Source organism: Schistocerca piceifrons, chromosome 2 (assembly GCF_021461385.2).
Source record: "Schistocerca piceifrons isolate TAMUIC-IGC-003096 chromosome 2, iqSchPice1.1, whole genome shotgun sequence".
NCBI lineage: Eukaryota > Metazoa > Arthropoda > Insecta > Orthoptera > Acrididae > Schistocerca > Schistocerca piceifrons.
The window spans coordinates 332,207,081-332,223,206 of NC_060139.1; positions in this window are offsets into that span (position 1 = coordinate 332,207,081).

Genomic DNA, 16,126 nt, shown 5'->3' on the forward strand with positions numbered 1-16,126 from the left:
ATGTTGCCAGATTAAAACTGTATGCCAGACCAGGACTCGAACCATGAACCTTGCCTTCGAGGGCAATGCTCTTATCGACTGAGCTACCCAGGTACGAGTTACGACCCCTCCCCCCTTCCCCCTCACAGCTAATCTTCTGCCAGGTACCGTAAAGTTTCGGAAGTGAAAGAGAGCATTCCCCACGAAATCAAGTTCCGAGGTTCGATCTTCTGCCCGGCCGCACAGTTTTGATCTGCCAGGAAGTTTCAAAACAGCATACATGCACTGCTATGCAGAGCAAAAGATTCATTCCGGAACACGGAGAGCACCTGCACGTATCCTTATCCTCAAGCTCCACCAAGACTGTAAAACTTGCCGCAGCTGACGGAAGGCAGTGTAGGAAGCAAATCGCGACACTATTCCACATTGTGGCCAGAGAACCTTACATGAAACAAAATTAAAACCATAAAAGAAAACAAAGCAAAGATTAGTTGTGACAGATCCTATCATAGCTTTATGGTGTAGGAAGATAATGCCTGCAACCACTTCTAATCTCGCCCCTTTGTTGAAGAGCTAATAAGAAGTGTGAGGCAATTACAGAACATCCTGCAGCCCATTCGGTTGCCGTACATACGCCACGTAGTTCTGTTGACATGGTGCATTAGACTCTTCGAGGCGTTAGACAGCTCCTCTGTTCAATAACAGACCTGTCATATACTAGCAGGTGTGCAACATCTTTGGATGGCTAAAATCTAGTCTAGATCTACATTTACATTTACGCACCTACTCAGAAAAACCACCATACTCTGCATGGCGGATGCTACCTTATACTACTGCTAGTCAACCAGTTTGCTGTACCACATACAAATGGAGCGATAGAAAAACGATTGTCTGTGTGCCTATGTACGAGACCTATTGTCTCTTATTTAGACTTCGCGGTCCTTTTGCGAAATGTACGTTGAATACTCCTGTAATCGGCTTCAAATACCGGTTCTCTAGATATTCTCGTTAGTGTTTCACAACAGGAAAGTCGTCTTCCCTCCAGGGATTCCCATTTTTCACAGACCATCTCTGTAATACTCACGAGTTTCTCGACCCTACCAGTAATAAATCTAGAAGCAAGACTCTGAGCTGCTTCGATCCCTTCCTTTAATTTGACCTAGTAGGGATCATAAAAACTTGAGCACTTATCAAGAGCAGGTCACACGAATATTCTATATAGTTCTCCTAGAACTCTCCCAATAAAATGAAATCTACCGTTTTTCTTCTTATTATTGACCTAATGTGGTCGTTTCACTTCATATGGCAACGTCTTAGGCTACCTAGATATTTAACTGACGTGACCAAGTCAGACAGCATCACTAATATTGAGAGGTAGATATGTTGCTTTAGGCAGTACATCGTACCTATTACAATGCAGTTAAATTTCAGGAATAAATTTCAATATTTGAAACTGTAATTAGTCATCAAATGTAAATAGATATACTGAAGAGCGAAAGAAATAGGTACAGCTACCTAACATCGTGTAGAGTCCCCGCGAGCACGCAAAAGTGCCGCAATACGACGTGGCATGGACACTGAAGTAGTGCCGGAGGGAACTGACACCATAAATCCTGCAGGGCTGTCCATAAATCCGTAAGAGTACGAGAGGGTAGAGGTCTCTCCTCAACAGCACGTTGTAAGGCATCCAAGATATGCTCAATAATGTTCATGTCTGGGGAGTTTGGTGGCCAGCGGAAGTGTTTAAACTCAGAAGAGTGTTCCTGGAGCCACTCTAGCAATTCTGGACGTGTGGAGTGTCGCATTGTCTTACTGGAATTGCTCAAGTCCGTCGAAATGCACACTGGACATGAATGGATTCATGTGATCAGACAGGTTGCTTACGTACGTGTCACTTGTCAGAGTCGTATCTAGACGTATCAGGGGTCCCATATCACTCCAACTGCAGACGTCCCACACCATTGCAGAGCCTCCACCAGCTTCAACAGTCCCCTGCTGACATACAGGATCCACGGATTCAGGAGGTTGTCTCCGTACCCGTACACGTCCATCCACTCGGTACAATTTGAAACGAGACTCGTCCGACCAGGCAACATGTTCCAGTCATCAATGTCGGTGTTGATGGGTCCAGGCGTGGCGTAAAGCTTTGTGTCGTGCAGTCATCAACATTACACGAGTAGGCATTCGGCTCCGGAAGTCCATATCTATGATGTTTCATTGAACGGTTCGCACGCTGACACTTCTTGATGTCCCAGCATTGAAATCTCCAGCAACTTGCAGAAGGGTTGCACTCCTGTCACGTCGAACGATGCTCTTCAGTCATCGTTGGTCCCGTTCTTGCAGGATCTTTTTCCAGCCGCTGTATGTCGGACATTTGATGTTTTACCGGATTCCTGATATTCACGGTACACTCGTGAAATGCCTAGGATTACCTGCTCTAAACCAGATGGCCATTGTGCTCAGGACAACAGAACTGTGCAGTCTCGGAGCTGCATCAAAACGGCTCTCATGAAGTCTCAGACTGAAGTCTCTATTCCCCACTTCATCGCTACCTCGGAGATGTATTCCATCGCTCGGGCGCCGACTATAACACCACGTTCAAACTAATTTAATTCTTGATAACCCGCCATTTTAGCTGCAGTAATTGATCTAATATCTGCGGCAGACACTTGTCTTGTGTAGACGATGCGGACCGCAGCGCCGTTTTCTGCCCGTTTACATATCTCTGTATTTGAATACACATGCCTATGCCAGTTTCTTTGGTGCTTCAGTGTGTCTTAGTCCAGGAAAACGTGTTGGGTTACACTAGTTGAAAAATCTTTAAGTCAGTAACATAACTGAGAACGTATTCCGTATAATCAGACTTTTTTAAGTCTGCTGTCCATTTCAGCAGTAACTGACCTGACTAACAGCGACAGGAGACGCAGCAAGCGTTTAGAACTGTCTCTCAAGACGATATCCGACGCCTTGGTGCTGGTCCGTATGTACGGTAGCAAAAAAATCAAATGGCTCTAAGCATTATGGGACTTAACATCGGAGGTCATCCGTCCCCTGGACCTTAGAACTACTTAAACCTAACTAACCTAAGGACATCACTCACATCCATGCCAGAGGCAGGATTCGAACCTGCGACCGCAGCGGTCGCCCGGTTCCAGACTGTAGTGCCTAGAACCGCTCGGCCACCTCGGCCGGCTGTACGTTAGCAGCACAGTATAGTAGCCAGAGGAAGTTATACGAGATCCTGAAATTATTATCCACGACAGTCTGCCAACACGTGTATGAGACTGTGATTATGGTGATATATAGGGTGTGTAACAATAATTTAACCAAAAGTGTAGGGCAGAAAGATAGCATCAAACGAAGTAATTTGAGCATAGGAACTAGTGGTCGCAGTTAAATATTTACGACGCTATGCCAGCGTGAAAACGGCTGTCAATTCGAACATTTCCTACGACATACTTCAAAGAATTAAGTGGCGGCAAGAGTGTGTACAAGAGAATACTCATTTTACATTTACTTTGCCATTTTTACGACATACTGAAACACGAAATTTGGTCATGTGATTGTTTTTATTTCTAAGGAAGTGTTGTGTGGTACGTCAGCTAAGTACAGCGATGCTTTACGTTTTTCTTATTCTCAACGTGACGATTGGCTAGTCCAAACATTTTGTTTCCGTACACATTTTCTGTGAATTACATTTCATTCTGAGTAAAGACGTCCATATGTCAGATTTCGATTAAGTTTCTGTTGAGCCAAAAAAATGCAGCTGCGACCTGTAGTTTCTATACTCAGATTCCTTTGTTTGATGCTGCCTTTCTGTGCTACACTTTTGGTCAAATTGTTTTTATGCACCATGTATAAAACACAAACTGTTAAATACATACGTAAAATTTAATTATTGTGAGACCATTTATTCTGAGTACTATTCTCCACTGACGTATTCCCAGTAGTGTCTCAGTAGTATTGTTGATGCTAAGCTGCGCGTAGGACGCGAGCTTAAGCTTGATGGTCCATTAGAAAAGAGTTATGTGCCTGGATGACGTATCACCCTGCGTCCGAATCTTAGCACTGATTATGGAATTCACACAGTTTGTCATTATATCATTCCTAGAGAATATGTTAACTGATCCTAGCAGACATGGCCATGGAGAAAGTTTTCCACAGAAGCTCTTTTCCAAAGTGGACATAGAACGTTGACTCTGCCAGCGGAACCTTAACGCTTAACCCCAAAATGACAAAGCTAACCATCGTCCGTTGCACTTTGCAGCTGTTGGGCAGACAGCAAGTCGCCCGCAGCTTGCGACACTGCCAAGGTCAGCGTGGTGCTCGCTGACTGGCTGGGACCCGTAGTCTGCTGACTGGCATCTCCAGCACACAGCTGCAGACGCCTGGCTAGACGAGAGGGGGGGGGGGGGGGAGGGGCACGGCGAGGGGCAGCACCCCGGTCTCTCCTTGCCTGACAGGCAGCCCCTTGAAACACGGATGTGCTGGCTCTCGTTTGGATACGACATTCTCTCATTCTCTCCTATTGCATTACAACATACCTTTGTTTTTTAAACAAATTCTTTACTTGCATGACCCCTTTAGCACACAATAAAAGCACACTGAGGTGAGAAGAATCATGAGATAGAAATATTCACGTATACAGATACCCTTGGTCTAGGGGAAGCGTCATTGATATAATCAAAACGTTTTCGGTCCTGGGTTCGAATCCCGCCGCTGCTTAAATTTCGATTACTAACCAGCATTGGGGCCGAAGACTTCCGGCATAAGAAGTCACCCCTCATTCTGCAAACGGTTCTATCAAAGAGGGCAGAGGAGCGGACAGAGGTTCATAGCACTCTCTTGTCTGGCCGAGCGGTTCTAGGCGCTTCAGTCTGGAAGCGCACGACCGCTACGGTCGCAGGTTCGAAACCTGCCTCGGGCATGGGTGTGTGTGATGTCCTTAGGTTAGTTATGTTTAAGTAGTTCTAAGTTCTAGGGGACTGATGACCTCAGATGTTAAGTCCCATAGCGCTCAGAGCCATTTGAACCAACTCTCTTGTCCTAGGGGTGGGAAACTGCTCCTAAAGGCAGAAGAATCAGCAATGATCAACGGCATGAGGATGTAGAAGGCAATGGAAACCACTGCATTAAAGACACATAATGTGTATCCACAGGACATGTGGCCTGTAATTGAAGAAGTGTTATGGTGATTTCTCCATTGGCAAAAGATTCCGGAATAGTCCCCCATTCGGATCTGCGGGAGAGGGCTCCCAAAGGGGAGTTTACCATGAAAAAAAGATTGAATAATCAACAGAAGAATAACGTTCTACGATTCGGGGCGTGGAATGCCAGAAGCTTAAACTTGGCAGGGAAACTACACACATCAAAAAAAGTTTTGCATCTCCCCGGTTCCCACAACTCCTGAAGATAGACGTTGATTGTGGATATTGTATCACAGACACAGTCCCTTTGACTGTTCAGAGAAGTCACTAAACCCGCCCAAAGATGTAAACAACCATGCATGAGCAGCGCCTACTAGACTGAGGGTATCCGACAGCCGACCAGTTCCAGTCATTCCAACAGGAAGCAGATACACGGCTCGTGATATCTGTAGTTCAGCCACTTCTAGACGGTCGATCGCGTCCGCATTGTTACCTTGTGCCAGGAAGGGCTCTCAACATGGGTAGTGTCCAGGCGTCTCGGAGTGAACCAAAGCGATGTTGTTCAAACATGGAGCAGATACAGAGACGCAGGAACTGTCGAGGACATGCCTCGCTCAGGCCACCCAAGGGCTACTACTGCAGTGGATGACCGCTACCTACGGATTATGGCTCGGAGGAATCCTTACAGCAGCCCCACCATGTTAAATAATCCTTTTCGTGCACCCACAGGACAACTTCACTCCCGACGTCGATGGCGAGGTCCATCTTCGTCACCACGACAACATACAGCGCGGTACAGATGGGCCCAATAACATATTGAATGGACCGCTCAGGATTGGCATCACTTTCTCTTCACCGATGGGTGTCGCATATGCCTTCAACCAGGCAATCGTCGGAGACCTGTTTGGAGGCAACAGGTTCTTAGACACACTGCCCAACGAGTGCAGCAAAGTGCAAAGTGGAGGTTCTCTTCTGTTTTGAGTTGGCATTATGTGGGGCCGACGTACTCCGCTGGTGGTCATGGAAAGCGCCGTAACGGCTGTACGATACGTGAATGCCATCCTCCGACCGGCAGCATATTGGCGAAGCATTCGTCTTCATGAAAGGCAATTCGCGCCCCCACCGTGCACATCTTGTGAATAACTTCCTTCAAACTAACGACATCGCCCGACTAGAGTGGCCAGCATGTTCTCCAGACATGAACCCTATCGAAAGTGCCTGCGATAGATTGAAAAGGGCTGTTTATGGACGATGTGACCCACCGATCAATCTGAGGGATCTACGCCGAATCGCCGTTGAGGAGTGGGACAATCTGGACCTACAGTGCATTGATGAACTTGTGTATAGTATGCCACGTCGAATACAGGCATGCATAATGCAAAGAGGACGTGCTACTGGGTATTAGAGGTACCGGTGTGTACAGCAATCACCACCATATCTGAAGGTCTTATTGTTTGGTGGTACAACATGCAATGTTTGGTTTTCAGGACCAATAAAAAGGGCAAAAATGATGTTTATGTTGATCTCTATTCCACTGTACAGTTTCCGGAACTCTTGGAACCGAGGTAATGCAAAACTTCTTTTGATGTGTGTAGAAAATCTGAAAAGGGAAATGCAAAGGCTTAATCTAAATATAGTAGGGGTCAGTGAAGTAAAGTAGAAAGAAGACAAAGATTTCTGGTCACATGAGTAGAGGATAATATCAACAGCAGCAGAAAATGGTATAACGGGAGCAGGACTCCTTATGAATGGGAAGGTGCGACAGGGAGTATGTTACTGTGAACAGTTCAGTGACAGGACTGTCTTATTAGAATCGACAACAAACCAACACCGACAATAATAGTTCAGGTATACATGCCGACGTCACAAGCTGAAGTTGAGGAGATAGAGAAAGTGTATGAGGATATTGAAAGGATAAGACAGTATGTAAAGGGATATGAAAATCTAATAGTCATGGAAGACTGGAATGCAGTTGTAGGGGAAGGAGTGGAAGAAAAAGTTACAGAAGAATATGGGCTTGGGATAGGGAATGAGAGAGGAGAAAGACTAATGGAGTTCTGTAACAAGTTTCAGCTAGTAATAACGAATACTCTGTTCAAGAATCACAAGAGGAGGAGGTATACCTGGAAAAGGCCGGTTGATACGGTAAGATTTCAGTTAAATTACATCATTGTCAGACAGATTCCGAAATTAGATACTGGGTTGTAAGGCGTACCCAGGAGCAGATATAGACCCAGATGACAATATAGTAATGATGAAGAGTATGCTGAAGTTTAAGACATTAGTCAGAAAGAATCAACACGCAAAGGAATGGGATACGGAAGTGCTAAGGAATGACGAGATACTGTTGAAGTTCTCTAAAGCTATAGATACAGAAATAAGGAATAGCTCAGTAGGCAGTACAGTTGAAGAGGAATGGACATTTCTAAAAAGGGCCATCACAGAAGTTGGGAAGCAAAACATACGCTATGTAATCAAAAGTATCCGGACACCTGGATGAAAATTACTTACAAGTTCTTGGCGCCCTCCATCGATAATGCTGCAATTCAATATGGTGTTGGCCCACCCTTAGCCTTGATGACAGCTTCCACTCTCGCAGGCATACGTTTAATCAGTAGCTGGAAGGTTGCTTGGGGAATGGCAGCCCACTCTTCACGGAGTGCTGCACTGAGGAGAGGTATCGATGTCGGTCGGGGAGGCCTGGCACAAAGTCGGCGTTCCAAAACATCCCAAAAGTTTTCTGTAGGATTCAGGTCAGGACTCTGTGCAGGCCAGTCCATAACAGGGATGCTAGTGTCGTGTAATCACTCCGGCACAGGCCATGCATAATGAACAGGTGCTCGATCGTGTTGAAAGATGCAATCGCGATCCCCGAATTGCTCTTCAACAGTAGGAAACAAGAAGGTGCTTAAAACATTAATGTAGGCCTGTGCTGTGATAGTCCCACGCAAAGCAACAACGGGTGTTAGCCCCCCTCCATGATAAACACGACCACACCATAACACCACGGCCTCCGAGCTTTAGTGTTGTCACCGGGCATTCGCCATACCCACACTCTGCCATCGGATCGCCATATTGTGTACCGCGATTCGTCACTCCACACAAAGTTTTTCCACTGTTCAATCGTCCAATGTTCACGTTCCTTACACCAAGCGAGGTGTCGTTTGGCATTTGTCGGGGTTATGTGTGGCTTATGAGCAGCCGCTCGACCATGAAATCCAAGTTTTCTCACCTCCCACCAAACTGTCATAGTACTTGCAGTGGAATCTGATGCGGTTTGGAATTCCTGTCTGATGGTCTGGATAGATGTCTGCCTATTACACATTACGACCTTCTTCAACTATCGATGGTCTCTTTGAATCAACAGGCGAGGTCGGCCTGTACGCTTTTATCCTGTATGTGTCCCTTCACGTTTCCCCTTCACTATCACGTCGGACGTAGGGATTTTCAGGAGTGTCGATATCTCACCTACAGACGTATGGCCGGCTGCGGTGGTCTCGCGGTTCTAGGCGCTCAGTCCGGAACCGCGCGACTGCTACGGTCGCAGGTTCGAATCCTGCCTCGGGCATGGATGTGTGTGATGTCCTTAAGTTAGTTAGGTTTAAGTAGTTCTAAGTTCTAGGGGACTGATGACCGCAGCTGTTTAAGTCCCATAGTGCTCAGAGTCATTTGAACAGACGTATGACACATACGACACCCAATCACCTGACCACATTCGAAGTCCATTGAGTTCCTCGGAGTGCCCCATTCTGCTCTCTCGCGATGTCAAATGACTCCTGAGGTTGCTGATATGCAGTACCTGGGAGGAGGTGGCAGCAGACTGCACCTAATATGAAAAACGTATGTTTTTTTTTGGGGGGGGGGGGGGGGTCCAGATAATTTTGGTCACATAGTGTAGGTACAAAGAAGGTAATTGCGAAGAAACCGTGGGTAACAGAAGAAATACTTCAATTGATCCATGAAAGGAGGAAGAACAAAAATGTTCCGGGAAACTCACGAATATAGAAATACGTGTCGCTGAGGAATGAAATAAATAGGAAGTGCAGGGAAGGTGAGACGAAATGGTTGCAGGAAAAAATGTGAAGACATCGAAAAAGAAATGATTGTCGGAAGGACAGACTCAGCATACAGGAAAGTCAAAACAACCTTCGGTGACATTAAAAGCAACGGTGGTAACATTAAGAGTGCAACGGGAATTCCACTGTTAAATTCAGAGGAGAGAGCGGATAGGTGGAAAGAATACATTGGAAGTCTCTATGAGGGGGAAGATTTGTCTGATGTGATAGAAGAAGAAAGGTGTCGATGTAGATGAATTGGGGATCCAATATTAGAATCAGAATTTAAAAGAGCTTTGGAGGACTTAAGTCAAATAAGGCAGAAGGGATAGACAACATTCCATCAGAATTTCTAAAATCTTTGGGGGAAGTGGCAACAAAATGAATATTCACGTTGGTGTGTAGAATGTTTGAGTCTGGTTACATACCATCTGACTTTCGGAAAAGCATCGTCCACGCAGTTCCAAAGACGGCAAGGCCTGACAAGTGCGGGAATTACCGCACAGTCAGCTTAACAGCTCATCATCCAAGTTGCTTACAAGAGCAATACATAGAAGTACGGAAAAGAAAATTGAGGAAACGCTCGCTAGATGATCAGTTTGGCTTTAGAAAACGTAAGGGCACGAGAGAGGCAATTCTGACGTTGCGGTTAATAACGGAAGCAAGACTACAGAAAAATCAAGACATGTTCATATGATTTTTTAACCTGGAAAAAGCGATCGACAATGTAAAATGGTCCAAGATGTTCCAAATTATGAGAAAAGTAGGGGTAAGCTGTAGGGAGAGACGGGTCATATACAATATGTACAACATCCAAGAGGGAATAATAAGAGTGGACGACCAAGAACGAAGTGCTCATATTAAAAAGGGTGTAAGACAAGGGTGTAGCCTTTCACCGCAACTGTTCAATCTGTACATAGAGGAAGAAATGATAGAAATAAAAAAAGGTTCAGGAGTGGAATTAAAATTCAAGGTGAAAGGATAGTAATGATACGATTCGCTGATGACATTGCTATCCTGAGTGAAAGTGAAGAAGAATTATATGAACTGCTAAATGGAATGAACAGTGTAATGAGTTCAGAGTATGGATTGAAAGTAAATCGAAGAAAGGCGAAGGAAATGAGAAGTAGCAGAAATGAGAATAGCGAGACACTTAACATCAGGATTGATGTTCACGAAGTAGATGAAGTTAAGGAATTCTGCTACCTAGGCAGTGAAATAACCAATATCGGACGGAGCAAGGAGGACATCAAAAGCAGACTAGAAATGGCAAAATTGGCATTACTGGCCAAGAGAAGTCCACTAAAATCAAATATCGGTCGAGAATGTACGTCTGCTGTACAGCATTGTATGGTAGTGAAACATGGACTGTGGGAAAACCGGAACAGAAGAGAATCGAAGCATTTGAGATGCGGTGCCACAGACGAATGCTGAAAATTAAGTGGACAGATAAGGTAAGGAATGAGGAGGTTCTCCGCAGAATCGGAGAGGAAAGGAATATGTGGAAAACATTGATAAGGAGAAGGGACATGACGATAGGACATCTGTTAAGACACGAGGGAATGACTTCCATGCTACTAGACGGAGCTGTAGAGCACGAGAACTGTAGAGAAAGACAGATATTGGAATACGCTCAGCAAATAATTGAGGACGCAGGTTGCAAGTGCTACTCTGAGATGAAGAGAGTAGCACAGGAGAGGAATTCGTGGAGGGCCGCATCAAATCAGTCAGAAAACTGACGATCATAAGAAGAAAAACAGATGGCGGCAGTATTCTGTACACAAGGTATATAGGGGCAGTGCGTTGGTGGAGCTGTCATTTGTACTCAGGTGATTCATGTGAACTGGTTTCCAACGTGATTATGGCCACACGTCGGGAATTAACAGGCTCCGAACGCGGAATGGCAGTCGGAGCAAGACGCTTTGGAGATTTCATTTCGGAAATCGTTAGAGAATTCAGTACCGCCCGATCCGCAGTGTCAAGAGTTTGCTGAGAGTACCACATTTCAGGTATTAACTCTCACCACGGAGAACGCAGTGGCCGACGGCCTTCACTTAAAAGACCGAGAGCAGCGGCGTTTGCGTAGAGTTCTCACTGCTAACTGACAAGCAACAGTGCGTGAAATAACCGCAGAAATCAATGTGGGACGAGCTATCCACCAGGACAGTGAGACGAAATTTGGCGTTATGGGCTGCGGCTGCAGACGACCGACGCGAGTGCGTTTGCTAACAGCACGACATCTCCTGTAGCGCCTCTACTGGGCCCGTGACCATATCGGTTGGATCCTTGAAGACAGGTAAACCGTGGCCTGGTCACATGAGTTCAAATGGTTCAAATGGCTCTGAGCACTATGGGACTTAACTTCTGAGGTCATTAGTCCCCTACAACTTTTTTTTTTAAAAAAATTCTTTATTATTATCAAACCATTATAATTATACAAATCAACCCACTTCCTTAATTCATTAGTGGGTCCTAACAGTTATACATTTATATAAATTTTGCAGCTAGTTTAGTTTTAGTATGTGAGCTACTTATTAGTATAACAATGGGCATCTATTATCTACATATACTGTTTATACCTAATTCCTATAACTAATTTAATTTATGTATGTATTTTGCAGCGTCACATGTGTGCCAGTGAGGATATAAACCTACTTTCATATGCCTTGCTCTTCGAGCTAGCCCCGAAGAGCATGCCCCTGGCACTGGGCAGGCCTCGATGTTAAATTCGCTGCAGTCCCTATCTTAATTTCCTATGACTAAGTCCTACAAACTAACTTAACCTACGTCATGTTTGGTGTGTGTCACAATCGGTGGTTGTTCCCTACTCCCCCTAGTCCTGCACGTGGCGGATTCCAACTTAGATGTAGTCGGCCGGTCCACGCACAGGCGGCATGGGAATAGGGCTTTTGGACGCAATCAGTGGTTATTGTCATTTTTTAGTGTATCTCGCCTAAATAGTCAAATAGAACTTTTCGAAATACCTCGTTTGCCAAGGTGTTTAAAGTCTGAAAGGTTTCCTCTCGTCTGAGTAGTTGGTATGTGTCTCGGTTGGGTAGTCTGTCTCGTAGTGTGTTTGCGATATCATTGAAGAGGGGACATTCGTAAACTTAGAACTAGTTAAACCTAACTAACCTAAGGACATCACACACATCCATGCCCGAGGCAGGATTCGAACCTGCGACCGTAGCGGTCTCGCGGTTCCAGACTGCAGCGCCTAGAACCGCACGGCCACTTCGGCCGGCTGGTCAGATGAGTCCCGTTTTCAGTTGGTAAGAGCTGATGCTAGGCGCACACCCCACAAAGCCATTGAACGAAGTTGTTAATGAGCACTGTGCAAGATGATGGTGGCTTCATAACGGTGTGGACTGTGTTTACGTGGAGTGGACTGTGTCCTCTGGATGTTCGGCTACTTACACACCATTTGCAGACGTGGACGTAATGTCCACAAACAACAATGAAATTTTCATGCATGACAATACTATATGCCGCAAGGCGACAGTTATTCTCGATTGAATTGAAGAATGTTCAGGACAATTTGATAGAACGATTTGGCCACCCAGATGACCCGATATGAAGCCTATCGAGTATTTATAGGACATAATCGAGGAGTCAATTCGTGCACAAAATCCTGCACTGGCAACACTTTCGCAGTTATGGACCGCTATTGAGGCAACATGCCTCAGTATTTGTGCAGCGGACTTCCAACGACTTATTGAGTTGCTGCACTGCGCCGGGAAAAAGAAGATCCGACGCAATATTAGGACGTGTCCCGTGACTTTTGTCGCCTTAGTGTATAGTGCCAGTCAAACGAAAACGAGGCAGACTGGAAAAAATAAGTAAACTGTTCATTATTTCAAAATTAATCGCCGTAACTTTTAGTACATTTATCCCACTGCGAGACAAGACAGTCAATGCCTTCACGGAAAAATGTTTGCGGTTGCCATCGGAACCATGATTGTATCCAGGCGTGCACCTCATCGTCCGAAGCAAATCGATGGACACGAATGACTTTCTTTAGGGCTCCAAAAACATGGAAATCGTATGAGGAGAGACCAGGACTGTATGGAGAATGTGTAAGGGCTTCCCAGTGAAACTTCTGCAGCTAAACTGCCATTGGTGAAATCTTTCTAAAGTCAGTATCACATAATTATTTCTTTATTTGCAGCAAACGGTTTGAACAGACTTCGCAATCATCTTCAGATATTCAAGAATTTTTGTGATAAAATGTATTCATTTTGAGCTGGAATTACACGCCAAGTTGTCATGTTAGTAGCTAGAATGTAGCACATTACACAAAGGCATGTCATGAATGAAACATTCCAAATCAAAGAGAACCTTGTGAAACTGGCTATGTCCGTGTACGTAGCGCTCAAAATGAACTCGTTGTACGACAAAACGTTTTGAAGGTCCGAAAATGACATCAAAGTGTGTCGAAATCTTTTGTTGTAAATAAAGAAATGTGTATGCGACCTTGACCTTAAAAATTTTTTATCAAGTAAAACAGATCGCTCTTTCTCACTTCTCAACATGAGAAAATGTAATATAATTGTATTTTCGAGTACTTACTTTTTTCCATTTGTCTCGTTTTCGCTTTACTGCCCCTTGTATTAAATTTTACCTCAATGATTACTTTTTTCTTATTAAATTTGCCACACCACGATTTCCCCATTAGGAAATTATACTGTATAAATTATAAATACAACCATCCGCAAAAGGCTTTTCGAGGTTTTTTAAACTGACGAAGAGCTTTGCCGGGATCGTTCCTTTGAGAGCGACACTTCTTCATATTCACCCAGACAGAGTTTGTGCTTTCATGACCTCGTCATTGACAGTATGTTAAGCAGTGATCTTCCTTCTTATCGGAGAAATGCAAATTCAACCATCTCCAGTAAATACTGTAGTGTGTAAGAATCAGTTGCTGATTTCTCGCTACTCCTAAGAGTTTATTCGGTAACTCTTCGTCGTTTTTCGGTAAATTTGTCTTTGTCATTTTACTTCGATTGTGCTGCTTTGTGTATATTTTTCTTTCTTATTTGGGGGAATCAAATGGCTCAAATGGCTCTGAGCACTATGGGACTTAACAGCTGAGGACATCAGTCCCCCAGGACTCAGAACTACTTAAACCTAAGAACATCACACACATCCATGCCCGAGGCAGGATTCGAACCTGCGACCGTAGCAGTCGCGCGGTTCCGGCCTGAAGCGCCGAGAACCCCTCGGCCACCGCGGCTGGCTGGGGGAATCCATTGTAAGACAAGAATGTAACTGTTTAAGACAGCTAGATTTTACATAAATAAATAATGATAATAATAATTTGTGACTGTTTGCAGCTTTCAATAGGTATATTTTTTTTCTCATTTTTTAGTCCTTTAAAATATGCGTTCGAAAGCACAATCTGTCTTACGAAGAACACAGAACCGAAATGATACAAACATTTTACAACGTTAACTATTGTATACAAGAAACAAACCATTCACATTGGGTTGTAGGAAGTGTTGAATTCTGCCTAGTCGTCGAATGTGGGGTGTCTAGGAAATATGCTTTCTCGGATCGACAGACGAATAATTCAGGCAAATTGTATTAGTGAGTTTTATTACGAAATGAACAATGACAATACTTAACTTTCACAATAACACAGAAGTGCTGCAAGCAAAGGGCGACATGCAAATAAGAAATCTCTTCAGTATATACAATTCCTATGTCGCTGGTCTTGAAGTGCCAAATCTTGACGCTGCTGTAGAAGTGAGTCGTGACCTTTTTTTTTAACTATTAATTTCCGCTCCTAAAGGGAGGTGGATGGGCCGCTGGAGAGCTTGTTGCTCTATTGGGGCCAGAGATGAGGGTATTACATATTTGTCTATTTGTTTTCTTTATTTATTTTGTACTTATTGCTAACTTACATACTAATTACAATTTTCTTAAAATATTATTTGACCATATATAATTGTTTTGTTATCTTAAGAACTAATTACAATTTTTCAAGCAATAGAGGTAGAAATAGAATTAGAATTGGAAACGGAAATAGGGGTGACAGTGGAGGCGGATTTATGTGCCGTTTTGTTGCACTTGACCGTTTTGTTGCAATCGATTAGGTAGTGTTTATGGTGGCGGGCGGTCGGGGTTCAACGCCTGGAGGTGGGAGGGGGTGAGAGTGTCATTGTTCTGTATGTGTAACTGTCTTGCGTGTTCGTGTTGGTGTATTGTGTCAGGGAAGATGTGGAGGGTGTTGTTTATGATTGTTCTTGGTGGGTAGGTGTATTTGTGTTTGGGATTGTTTCTGTGTCTGGTTCTGTGTGTGTATATTGTGTGTAGGTCAGGACGGGAGATGAGGGTGGTTTTCCCATAGCGGGCTCTCAGGAAGGCTAGTCTTGTTTGAACGGGGGTGACTTTTGCTTCCTCAAAGACCTCTTGTCTGGGGGTGGAGGGAGGGAGGCGTAGGATGCTGCGTAGTATTCGTCTGTCGGTGCGGAAGATTCTTTCTGCTTGGGTTTTGGAGATGCAGGCGAGAGGCGCTGCCGCGTATTCAAATAGTGGGCGGACGAACGTTTTGTAGGTGTTTACAGCTGTCTTGTCATTGCAGCCTGTAAATTTTCCTTGAACACATCGTATGAGGTGTTGGCGTTGACGTACTTTGCTGAGGGTCTCCTTAATATGGCTGCTCAGGTTGGGCGCGACGCTTATGTCCTCTTCGTCTAGAGGTCTCTGCCGTCGCGTTTTCGTCCTGGAGAGGGGACGGCCAGAGTGCAATTGGCTGACGTCTTCTTCACAGCCCCCTGTGTTCTCTCGTTTCCGACTGGCGTGCCGCCGCTTGACTTGACGCCATAACAGAAGGGTATGATGTAATAACTTTACTGTCTGAATAGTAGTCAAGATGGCGCCGATGGGAAATTGTTGTAACTCTTTGCTCTCATCAAAAAACAAAAAGTCATCAGCTATTCATGT